Source organism: Myotis davidii, unplaced genomic scaffold, assembly GCF_000327345.1.
Source record: "Myotis davidii unplaced genomic scaffold, ASM32734v1 scaffold1518, whole genome shotgun sequence".
In the NCBI taxonomy this organism is placed as follows: domain Eukaryota; kingdom Metazoa; phylum Chordata; class Mammalia; order Chiroptera; family Vespertilionidae; genus Myotis; species Myotis davidii.
Genome location: NW_006290523.1, coordinates 750,717 through 762,786, shown reverse-complemented (window position 1 = coordinate 762,786; position 12,070 = coordinate 750,717). Strand labels below are relative to the sequence as shown.

The window sequence follows — 12,070 nt, the reverse complement described above, 5'->3', positions numbered from 1 at the left end:
GGAGAAGGGAACTAAGGGAGAGAGAAGACAGAGACAGAGAGACAGAGAGATAGAGAGAGAGATGCATTAGTTGCCTCCAGCGAGACCCTGACCGGGGTATGGAACCCAAAACCTAGGTATGTGCCCTGACCAGGAATCAAACCCAAAACATTTTTAGTGGACAACACTCCAACCAACTGAGCCACCCAGCCGGGGCAGGAAACTTGTACTTTTAATACTGTAGGGCCTGGCAGCATGGCTGAGTGGTTGAGCATCAACGTATGAACCAGGTCCGATTCCCAGTCAGGGTACATAACTGGGTATGGCTCTATTTCCCAGTATGGGGCGTGCAGGAGGCAGCTGATCAATGATTCTCATCATTGATATTTCTCCCTCTCTCTCTCCCTCCTCTCCTTTCCTCTTTGAAATCAATAAAAATAGATTTTTTAAAAGAAAAGACTGTAGGTAAGAAGGGGGAAAATAATTTTTATAACTAAGGTGACAAAAGGGATATAAATGTTAGAAAGATAAGGAAGAAATAACCATTGACTAACCTGAAGCTAATGGCAGAGCAACAAAAGGACAGATAAGGAGCAGGACTTGCTGAACAATCAGAAGTGTTTACAACCATAAGTTCTATGGTGACCCTTTCCTAACATTCATCATTCTAAGCCTCACTTAACTCCTTTAGAAAATGGAGAAAATAATCACATCATCTTGCTCGCTTATTGGTAGGAACAAATGAGGTAATCCAAAAAAAAAAAAAAAAAAAAAAAAAAAGAGACGGCATTTTTTTTTTTAAAAAAAATAAAAAAAAAAAAAAAAAAAAAAAAAAACAGATGCAGAGCTTCTGTATTCTAATAGAGTACAGTATGAGAAAACAGTATCCCAATTTTCCCCTTCTTACCATTACCCCTTTAAGTGGCCTTGATAGTTTTAAAGGCTCAGTAAATGCACCTGTCTATTAAACTTCTATTTTCAATCACAGTACTCTCTCCATCAGTCCAAGCCAGTACACTTGATGCAGCCGTGAAAAAAAATTACAATTGTTCTAAATGGTAAGGTGGGACACACACCCTGGGAAGTGACTGTTATTTCACAAATGGCTGGTAAATGTGTGTAAGTGATACATTAAATGTACATAATTTGTATATATACTTATATACAAAATTATATATGAATGATACTCTGTATGTCTTTGAATGAATTTTTGGGGCCAAATATTATTCAGGAAACAAATCCAGTAACAGGCTTGGTTAAACTTTCAACTATTGGTTAAAATAACCCACACACAACTAAAAATCTGACACCTGCCGGATGATAAAGCTTGGTAGTAGTCTGCGAGATTTCCTATTAAACAGTCATCTTCACTTACCTTATTCTGTCTTAAAATGACTTCCCACACCCTTAATCTTTTAGCTAAGTGATCTTTAAACTCACACTCTGCACGGCCAGAAATTTCTTCCTGAAGCCCTAACTGGTTTAGCTCAGTGGATAGAGCATTGGCCTGCAGACTGAAGAAATTTCTTCCTGAAGCCCTAACTGGTTTAGCTCAGTGGATAGAGCATTGGCCTGCAGACTGAAGAAATTTCTTCCTGAATAACTTACGCAAACTCTCATGTCCAGTCACTATGATGGAAACCTGAGTTGCTACGTAGAGTATCTTTCCGTCCCCAAGAAAATAAGCATTCTTACAGAGATGGGAAGGGTGGTCAACATGGAAAAAAATAGAGTACAGTTGTAAAAAGTATTAGCTTCTCATATCTTTCAAGCCTTTCCTAAGTGTAGTTTACAAGTGAGAAATAGATATTGAAGTTGCTTTTTAAAGAGCTGTGTTCATTTAACCCTCTCTCAGACATAAGGGGGCACATTTCTAATTCCTGAAACCAGTTTTCAAAGGGAAAGATGATAATGCTTGGATAACCCATTAGACACATGAAATGACCACTGCTGCAGAAAAAGCCTTTCGGTAAATGAGAAATTTTCTCTGAAATCACTCTTTGTCTAGAGAACCACTCTTAAGAACTGAAGGGCCTGTTGCTGTACTCTTGTTGTGAGCTGGAAACAAAATAGATCTAAGAGTTATACTGAAGGGAGAGGTCAGAGAGGGAATCCTAAAATGGAAAACCTAAAATGGTGAAAAGGGAGAGAGGGCACCAAAATACAGGGAAATGCCTGCTTCATGAAAAGATGGGATAACGTCACCAAACCGTTTGAATCCACATTCTCTATCCCAGGTTCTGTGCCTGCACAGGTAAAGTGAAAATACAGGTTTGCTTTTGGAATGGATTTTCTAGTTAGGATTAACTACAAGCATACCAGCTGCCCTGGGAGTTCACCTTCAAACAAAATGAGGCTACCCTTAAGGCCTGACTGAAGAAAATGGGGTGATACCCAGCTCAGGCTCCAGGCCGTTCTCACAGCTCAATCCGCAAACACCTGTCAGACCTCGGCCTAGAGAAATCTACAAAAAATCCCCTGCACCCCCCCAGAGGAGACAGTAAGGGCTGAATCTCATAGTTACCTTGAAGAGACAGGGAGATAGTTAAGTTAGGGCAGGGCCAGTCACTACAGACTGACCTGCTAATCCAGTCATTGCTAGCCATTTATGTCCAACCTTTGGTTTTGTGTTTTATACATTACTAGAGGCCAGGTGCACAGATTAGAGCACCAGCGGGGTCCCCTGGCCTGGCTTGCGGGGATCAGGCTGAAACCAGCTCTCTGACATCCCCTGAAGGGTCCCAGATTGCAAGAGGGTGGTTCTCGAATGATGCACCCTGGAATCGGGCTCCCTCCTCTCTGGTTCCAGGTGCGTCACCAGAGAACCGCAGCTGCCAAGTCATCGCAGTCGGCAGCTCTTGCGTTGAGCATCTGTCCCCTGGTTGTCAGTGCGTATCGCAGCTCCTGGCCGGAGGGTCGAATGGTTGGCTGGTCGGCTGGTTGCTTAGGCTTTTATATATATAGATGGTTCTGCTGCGAATTTTCTCAGTTTGAAAACCAAGTCCTCATTAAGAAGTCGTGACTTACAGAGGTGTGCCCTGGGCAACTACACAAAGCAAAAGAAACAACCAATGTCCCGAACCTCACATCTCACCATTTCCACACAAATATCACAGGTTCCAGGGTGAACGCTTGGCCTCCTGATGTTCAAGCCCAGGGGGCCCACAAGGCCACAGAGCGGCACAGACAGGTGAGGTGTGCAGGGAGGACACTGCAAGACCCTCGTGGCACCTATGGCAAAGAATCCTGTCTTCCAACTACATTCTGTTTAAGTGGCTTTTAAAGCACTGGCACTGTGCCTTTAAAAGCAACTGTAACAAGAGGTCAGACTATAGAAGTGAAGAGATGAGAGAAGAAATCAATTGTATATCAATTGTCAAACCCAACGTTAAAAGGCAGAGCTGATCAGAAGCTGTTGTACAGGGTGGAGGGGGGGGCGGGAATCTATCTCCACATTGGAAATGCCCAATCCCTGGGGTGGGAGCAAGGAGCCTTTGACTAGTTGTCGAGATCAGAAAATATTTCTTATCCACACTGAAAATAGAAAAGCTGTGGATGAAAAATCAAGGTAAAGAGACGAGATTCCCTTCGTCCCCAGAGGAATCAAATACCTTCAAGTCCTGTTCAGAACTGAATGTGTCCCAAAATTCACCTGTTGAAGTCCTTATGCCAATGTCATTGTGTTTGGGGATAGGGTCCTTCAGGAGGTAATTAATATTAATGAGGTCACAACGGTGCATCCCTAATCCAACAGGGCACCATATAAAGAGAGGAAGAGACACCAGGGGAAAGGCCATGTGAGAAGGCAGCCATCTACAAGCCAGGAAGAGAGGCCTCACTGCAAACCAACCCTGCCACCAGCACTTTGATCTGGGACTTTCAGCCTCCAGAACTGAGAGAGAACGGATTTCTTTTGCTTAAACAATCCAGTCTGTGGCATTCGGTTATGGCAGCCTGCGCAGACTAACACAGCCCCCAAACCAACTCTTTCTCTCAGTTACAGTTTGCTTTCTAATGCTATAGGCCAACCTGGCAGACTCCGGGGAGGTAAACATCTGACCCACATCTCAGCACATTTGAATCCACAACTATTCATGTTTGCTTCACTACCACCAACATGCACCCTTCCTTCTCCTAATTTCCATGACACCAGGGCAAGCCCGTGTTACCGTATATAATTCTTCCTCTCTCTCTCCCCCCACCACCTCCCCTTAATTCCAATCTGACTAGCTTCCACTTCCCAAGAGCATCACATGCTATGTCACCTGCTCAAATACCATCAATTGCATTCATACACACCTGCATCCAGGAGCCTTGTCAACTGTCTAACCCCGTGGTTGGCAAACTGCGGCTCCCGAGCCACATGCGGCTCTTTGGCCCCTTGAGTGTGGCTCTTCCTAAGCCTTCGGAGTACCCTAATTAAGTTAACAACAATGTACCTACCTATATAGTTTAAGTTTAAAAAATTTGGCTCTCAAAAGAAATTTCAATCGTTGTACTGTTGATATTTGGCTCTGTTGACTAATGCGTTTGCCGACCACTGGTCTAACCATTTGCCAACGCTAACGTTTTCTCACAATCTCTCATTTAAAAAAAAACAAAAAAAAAAAAACCCTGCACAAGGTCAAAATGACTCACAGCCATACTGTGAATATCTCCTGCATTTTCCTATTTCCTTGCTTTTATTCACGTCATTGCAACAATTTATAATGTCCGTTCTGCTCTATTTCCTCTTTTAAAATGGTGCCTGGAAGAGAGAAGTTATGAAGAACACTGTCCCATCACAAGGGGCTGGAGGAAAAAAAACAAAACAAAACAACAACAAAAAAACTACTTCTCTAAAATGCTGCTCTGCCAGAAAATATGTTTCATTCAAATGGGCTGTTAGCCCCACCAAGGCATCATGCACAAGATCTGAAAGATAGAACCATCTAGTAAAAGAAAAACAGAAAAGCAAAATCACAAATTTCCTAACATGCCCATGTATTCCATAACACGTCCAAACTATTTCTGGTTTGAGAGTAGGAAGGAGAAAAACCATGAGGCTTCCACCCGCCCTTGAAAACAGACTATGCTCTACTTGTTTAACTTTCACAACACGGAAAAATTTCCTCTCATATAAATAGGAAGTGGGGGCTATCATACATAATTTCATACATAATTGAAATCCAGAAAGTTTCAGACTCTCCTCTTCCCCGAAATGTTACCATCCTGTTTCACATAAGGTATGGAGACCATGAGGCACCCAGACACTGACCTTGGAGTTCAAGCATGTCTCCTCTCAAACCTCCTGTTTTATTTCTAAACCCACCACCACCTCTATCCCAGCAATAAAACTTCTAATGGAACTGCTCGGATTTGTTCCAATTTTCAATGACCCCCCTCCCTCCAAGTTCTCCAGAGAATTTCACAAGCCTCCTCCTCCCTCTTTTGGTGAAGACATAACTGAGCTTCAACACCTACGCCAGATCCCTATTGATTTTCATCATGTAGTTGACAAATTAACAACAACAAAAAAAGTAATATATCAAGATTTCCACACACTGAGTGTCTGGCTCTTAATTTTATTTGCTCCCAAAAGAACCTCCGTCCCACTCACTGGCCTTTCCACCTCCATACTCGTACATCTGCCTTTTCTCTCTCCACCTGGCATCTCCCCCCCTCCCCAATTCCAATTCATACCTGTGCTCATCACTATAAAAACATCATTCACCTTCAAACCCCTCCTTCTTTTTTAAAACAGTCCTCCAAGAGCTTTTTCCTGGTCACTTAGCCTGCACTGTATCATATACTTTTAAGATCCCACCGACAAGGACTCCACCTCTAAGTGGCAGTTTCTATGTAGAGACCTAACTGGCACGGAGACCTAAATTCAAAGAGCCCTAGCTCTATGGCTCCCACTCAAATCAGAAAACCCCATAGTCAACAGCAACCAGAGACACTCCACGGCCACGGACTAGCCACCATGAGCCCTCAAACTGCTGGCTGCGCTGCTTCCCCACGCCAACTCGGCGGTGAACCAAGTGGACGACCCACAAGCAGGGTCCCGAATCAGAAGCAAGCTGACGGTATACCATGCAGACGCTTCGCGTTTTCTCTTTTCCTGGAACACCAAGTGCCCCAGAGGGCTGGGCAATCAGCTTCCCATCAAAAAGGAGAAAGAACCACCCACTTTCTAAGACAGATTGACTGTTCAACACATGTACAGCAGGCCTCTTGCAGGAGAAAAGGCAAGCTGTCCTACCAGAGTTCCTAAAAGCTTCTGAGGGCAATTTTTTTAAGAGGGGAAAGATATGTTCTAATCCTCACTGGGTAGAGAGCCCCTTTCTTGATGCAAGGCTGCGTAAGAAACCTTTCCATTTAAAAAATTCCTAGAATTTGGGAATTCCAAAATATCAACACTTTCAGATCCAATAATTACATTAGTCAAACCAGGCTATTAAAATTACACAAAGCTTGTCCAATCAAGTCCTAGTGTTTAAGAGAAGTCATTCGAAAAATGTCTGTGGTTAAATGCAACTTACTCTTTTCAGAGCCAGTCCACAAAACCACTCGGCATCTCTCTCTCAAGTCTGGTAAGATTTCCTGTCCAATGGGATCAAAGTAAAATATGGCAAAGTATGCATTAATACTTATGCCTTTTATCATTAGAGTGAGAAGCAAAGGCTCAGGACTATACCTGGTAGTTATATGTAGCTTCCAGAAAAATAAAAATGAACAAAAGCTCAAAAGGATTAACACATCTCTTTAAGCAAACACACAAAATCAAAAGACACCTGTATATATACCCTACAAATCAACAACTATCAAAATAAACCACAGGAGTAAAATAATTTTATTGCTCTTTAGATATTAAAACACATTTCTAAGTAGTATTTTCTAAGCCAACAACCCTGAAAAACAAATTAAGCCCCTGCCTTCATACACCATAAGTGTAATAGGCTCATGATTAAGCAAGTAGTTTATTTGGTTTATATTTTATAAAAAGATTCTCAGAGTTCAAGATCCTACCAGTGACTATTAAGACACTAACAAGACAGCATTTTAAGTACTGAACAATAATATGTTCACAGTAACTAATCTATATATATAAAAGCCTAAGTGACCATTATGACCCAATGACCAGTCACTATGACGCGCACTGACCACCAGGGGGCAGATGCTCAACACAGAGCTGCCCCATGGTGGTCAGTGGGTTCCCACAGCCAACCTCCCATGTCCAGCCATCCTCCCATGGTCCCTCCTCCTGGCTGGCCAACTTCCCACAGACCTTCCCCCGAGCCGGTTGGCCCCAATGGCCCCAATCTGGCCGGCCAGCAGGAGGAAGGGCCGTGGGAGGCTGGCCTCCGGCCCGGATTGAGACTGGGCGAGACAGCCCCAGTCAGCCCCAATCGCCGGCCAGGCTGAGGAACCCCACTCATGCACGAATTTGTGCACCAGGCCTCTTATAGTAGATAAAATGAGTACCAACGAGAGTAGGACTCAAACATCTTACAATGGAATTTAAAATCTCAAAATTTCACGTATTTAAGAAAGAACATTCCTTTGTTCATTACAAAGCTGATACAAAAACAAGACATTTAATGGCAATGTGTCTCCTTTCTAAAAGCGGATCTACTGCTATTTATCGTTTCCAGGAAAGTATTTCCAAGAGCTAAGCAATCGTTTTTAATACTTACTCCTCTTCACAACCTGCTCTGTGGCACTACCACCTCCTTACAGATTGGGGAAAATACTTAAATGAATGACCTACTTGATCTTACTATTTTTTCCCCACCAGGTTGTGGAATATCACACAAAGCAAGTGTACTCATTTTGTCATTGGAGTTTTCATTGAGTCTTAATTTTACAGGAAATAGAACTATGAAGAGGACAATATTTCCACAATCAAAAAAAAAATGAGGAACTTTCTAGGTCCTACTATAGAAGGAGTACCTACAATAAAACATAGTACTAGAAGGGTAATAAAGGTAAAAGCATAATTCTGGTTCAAGCCTTGGTCTCAGTGCTTTCGCTGGGTTATTGAGGTTCCCGGTATTTACAAATGTAGAAGGTTATTACATATAAAAGCTCTTAGTTCCAATAAGCTCTGGATAACTTGCTATCTCCATTTTAAAAGGCTCTTCTTCACAATTACCATCTATTTGAAGAGTGATGTGACCCATACTCTGTCCTTTGAGACTTAGCATAAAAGAATTCACCTACTCGAAAATCAATCTTTTCAATTAGATGAAAACTTAATGAAAGCTGAGATCATCTTGATGAAAGCAAAATACTGCCAAAAGGCAAAAACAGCTTCACACTCTAACGGTAAACCCACAAAGTTGCCAGGTTATAACTCTGCTATATAATCATTATGGTCCAAGATCCGTGAGATATCTCATTAGGTGTGATTTTCCATAAGTAAGGTATTCAGTGTTTACCATCCTTAGGGGGCCTTTACATTGTCATTGTCAAAATCTATGTACAGATGTGATCGCCTGAACAAGAAGGCATTTAATCTTAGTTCTATAATTAAGTCTCTTCAAAACACAACGTCCCAAATACACAAAAGGTATTTTGAGAAAAACTGCACTTGTCTATGTCCTTTGTATAGGCAGCCCTACTGAGCCAATATCATGATCATTTAGTACAAGAGGGAAGGAATTTAGGTTTGCTTATCCACTCACTTTATCCCTTCCGTTTATGGCCAACAGGAAGGATGCATGTGTTAGGTGAGGGATGCATATAGGATGAGGGATGGGGCCATGGAAAGCAAAGCTGGTTAATGCAGAGTCCAACCCATAGGCATGACATGGTGGTCAATTTAGCTAAGTGGACACAGGCCGTATTAGCCTGACCTTTATGCTTCAATGTCCTGATTTGTACAATGGTTACAATCTGCCCAGCTCTGTTCCAGGCTGCTAACAATAGGATTTGAACAGCTTAAGTTTTGAGGGGAAAAATGAGCCAAAATCTAGCATAAGTCCTACTTTTTATTTAAAACCAAGTGAACATCCATCCGCTCTGTTAAATAAAACAAACCGTAAGCATGTGTTCTTTTGTAAAAAAAAAAAAAATGCAACAAAAGCACTTCAAAAAAAATATCTTTTCTAAAAAAATTAAATCTTAAAACACAGCCCTAAGTAAATGCATGATCCCTAAGTCTGTAATATATCACAGGATCAGTGTAAATATAAACAATACTAAGTGAAGAAACGTGTGAGTCATCTTTATGGTAAGTATAAGGTTAATCTCGTGTAATACACACTTAAATGAGCCCTGAATGCCAGGCATTGGGAAATGAAAACTGAAAGTTGGGGTTCTGGTTGGGGGGGAGGAGGAGATAATGACAGAACAAATAGAAGATAGGGGATAAGAGGAGGTAAAAAAGGATATTGTGTAGGATTTAGGATTGCTATAATGAGATATGTGAAGGAATAAAAAGTATGGGTTAAGAATCCATTGACCCTGTTCAAGCAAAAAATATTATTTGGCTAAACTCATAAGGTGAACATAGCACTTGGGAAAGAATGGAGAACTTTGAATACCTGAAAGTTTTTGAAATCTAGCCTGTAGGGAGCCACGAAGGCTTCAGGCAGGAGTGGCAGAGCCAGAATTGTCCTTCATCTGTCCCCTACATACAGGTTCTAAACTCAATGTGTCTAAATTCTACAAAGTTATTTTTATCCAAGGAGATGGCTCATAAAAATCAATGCTAAAAAAGTCACAAAAGCCAAACAGTACTCCAACCGGTCCACAATGTTAGGTCTGATACCTGGACACCCGATTCCAGCACCGTGATAACCGAGCGCTCAGGAGCCAGACTGCATGAGTTCTCATTCTAGCTCTGCCATTAGCTGTGCCTGGGCCTACGTTAACCTCTCTGTGCTGCAGTTTCTGCAAAGAGCTCTGAGAACCTGAGATTAGTGCCCGGCACAAAGAAAAAGCTTTCCTTCCAGGTGATGCTAACACAACCTCTCCTATGCCATACATATCCTTTTGACATCTGACTGATATTATAACATCCTATCCTATATAATAAAAGGCTAATATGCTAAGTGCCCGGTCATCCAGTCATCCATTCAACCAATCAAAGCGTAATATGCTAATGACTAGAGGCCTGGTGCACAGGATTCATGCACTGATGGGGGGGGCATGGCCTGTGGGGATCAGCCGGCCGTGGGAGTGCCACTCATCCTGGTCAGCTGAGCAGCACTCCCACTGTGGGAGCACACTGACCACCAGGGGGCAGTTCCTGCGTTAAGCATCTGCCCCCTGGCGATCAGTGCACATCATAGCAATTGGTCAACCAATCGTTCCGATTGTTCTGCAATTGGTCGCTGGGCTTTTATTATATAGGAGGATATGCTAAGGCCGCTCAACTGCTTGCTATGACGTGCACTGACCACCAGGGGCAGATGCTCCAACTGGTAGGTAAGCTTGCTGCTGGGTTCTGGCCAATCAGGACTGAGTGAGATGGGCCAGACATTCCCTGGAGCCCTCCTGTAGACCCTCTCCAGCTGACCAACCTCCTGCATCCCTCCCCGGTCCCGATCGTGCACCAGTGGGGTCCCTTGGCCTGGTGTGCACCCTCTCACAATCCGGGACCCCTTGGGGGATATCGGAGAGCCGGTTTCAGCCCGATCCCAAAGGCCAGGCAGAGGGACCCCACTGGTGCATGAATTCATGCAACTGGCCTCTAGTTCCATATAAAATGAAGGAATACTGACTGATTCAGTAGCCTGGGGCGGGTGTGGGGGAGACAGAAGGGTCAGTTTTCTTCTGTTCCCATACTCTCAAAACCACATGCTAAAAGCTATATATCTAGGTAAACACTTTTCCTTTTCAACATGTCGTGTCCATTTTTCCCTCAATGGCCTAAAATGGTTCCCAAGCACACATACGTAATTAAAACTCAGTATCTTAAGACTGCTTTAGAAAACCCAGCAACCAAATCTGCTATCATCCTTCCATATGGGTAGACATAATTACAACCTAATAGGTATCATTTAATTAAGACTTAACAGTTAGGTTCTTAAAGCCAAAACTTGATCATTTTCTTCCTTGATAGGTGCACAAAATTTTCTCACAGGTGATGGTCATGTGATGTGAAGGGCAGAAGAACTATTAAAAATTTGATCATAATAGCCTACTGTGCTAATTATTATCCAATTATGATAGACAATCTGAGAGTAGACACTCTCAGAGCAGCTTTTTAAATTTTTTCACTTCCATCTCCAAACAACTGCCCACAAAATGCCCAAAAATAAAAGGTAAACTATTTAATTCTCACCTACTACTACTACTACACAGGAAAACAAAGTCACTGGTAACAACATGCAACCCTTCCCCCAGTTCTGACATCCGCAAATCAGGTCCTTAAAGGAGAAAAACAATCCTAGGTTTGGCTCCCAGGCACACAAATATAAGAAAACCTGGAGAATGAAGGATGTGCTCTCCTAAGACACTCAAGGTCAAAGCAAGGCTGGAACCCAGGTCTCTTCCACTACAAAACTCTTCCCTCCACCCCACCCACCCTCTGGATGGGAGAAACGGAAATAATCTAAAGGGCCTACATTTTCAAGTCTGATCACTGTGCTTCTCACATTTAATTACAATCTCTACCCCCACTTCCAGCTAAATAAGATTAATTCTTAGTCACTGGTGCTTAATAGTAACTCCTGTTACTCCAGGCAGCCAACACCCCAGTTTGAAAGGGATGTGGATCACTAATTAGTGCCTCATCTATTGAGAGCCTGTAATTGACTTGCCACACCCAAGTCCCTTCTGGCTAGACTAAGCTTCCTTACGGACCTGATACACCAAACAAGAGACACACAGTTGGGCACGAAATCTATTAAGAATTAGAAAACCCTGAAAGGGATCTATTTATCACTGAAAAGAGAAATCTAAACTCTCTAGTTTTGCATTCTCTTCACTTTCCCAAAAGCTGGACCGAAGCCAAACCTTTGCCTTTCACCTTAGCTATCCAAGGGGTCTGTGGTACATAGAACAGAGCTGGTACTTCATGCAAGATTCAAAGGATTCTAAATGCTGTAGAAATAAAGCCCTAAAGTCAAATAATTCCTCATAAAATGATCTCATTAAC

The 12,070-nt window shown here is 42.6% G+C and overlaps 1 protein-coding gene across 9 annotated transcripts in view; it reads right to left on the bottom strand.

Annotated features, from left to right (window-relative positions):
• The window catches only part of ELAVL2 (ELAV like neuron-specific RNA binding protein 2), a 138,353-nt gene that overhangs the window by 100,591 nt on the left and 25,692 nt on the right, over window positions 1-12,070 (bottom strand). The window lies entirely within an intron of this gene.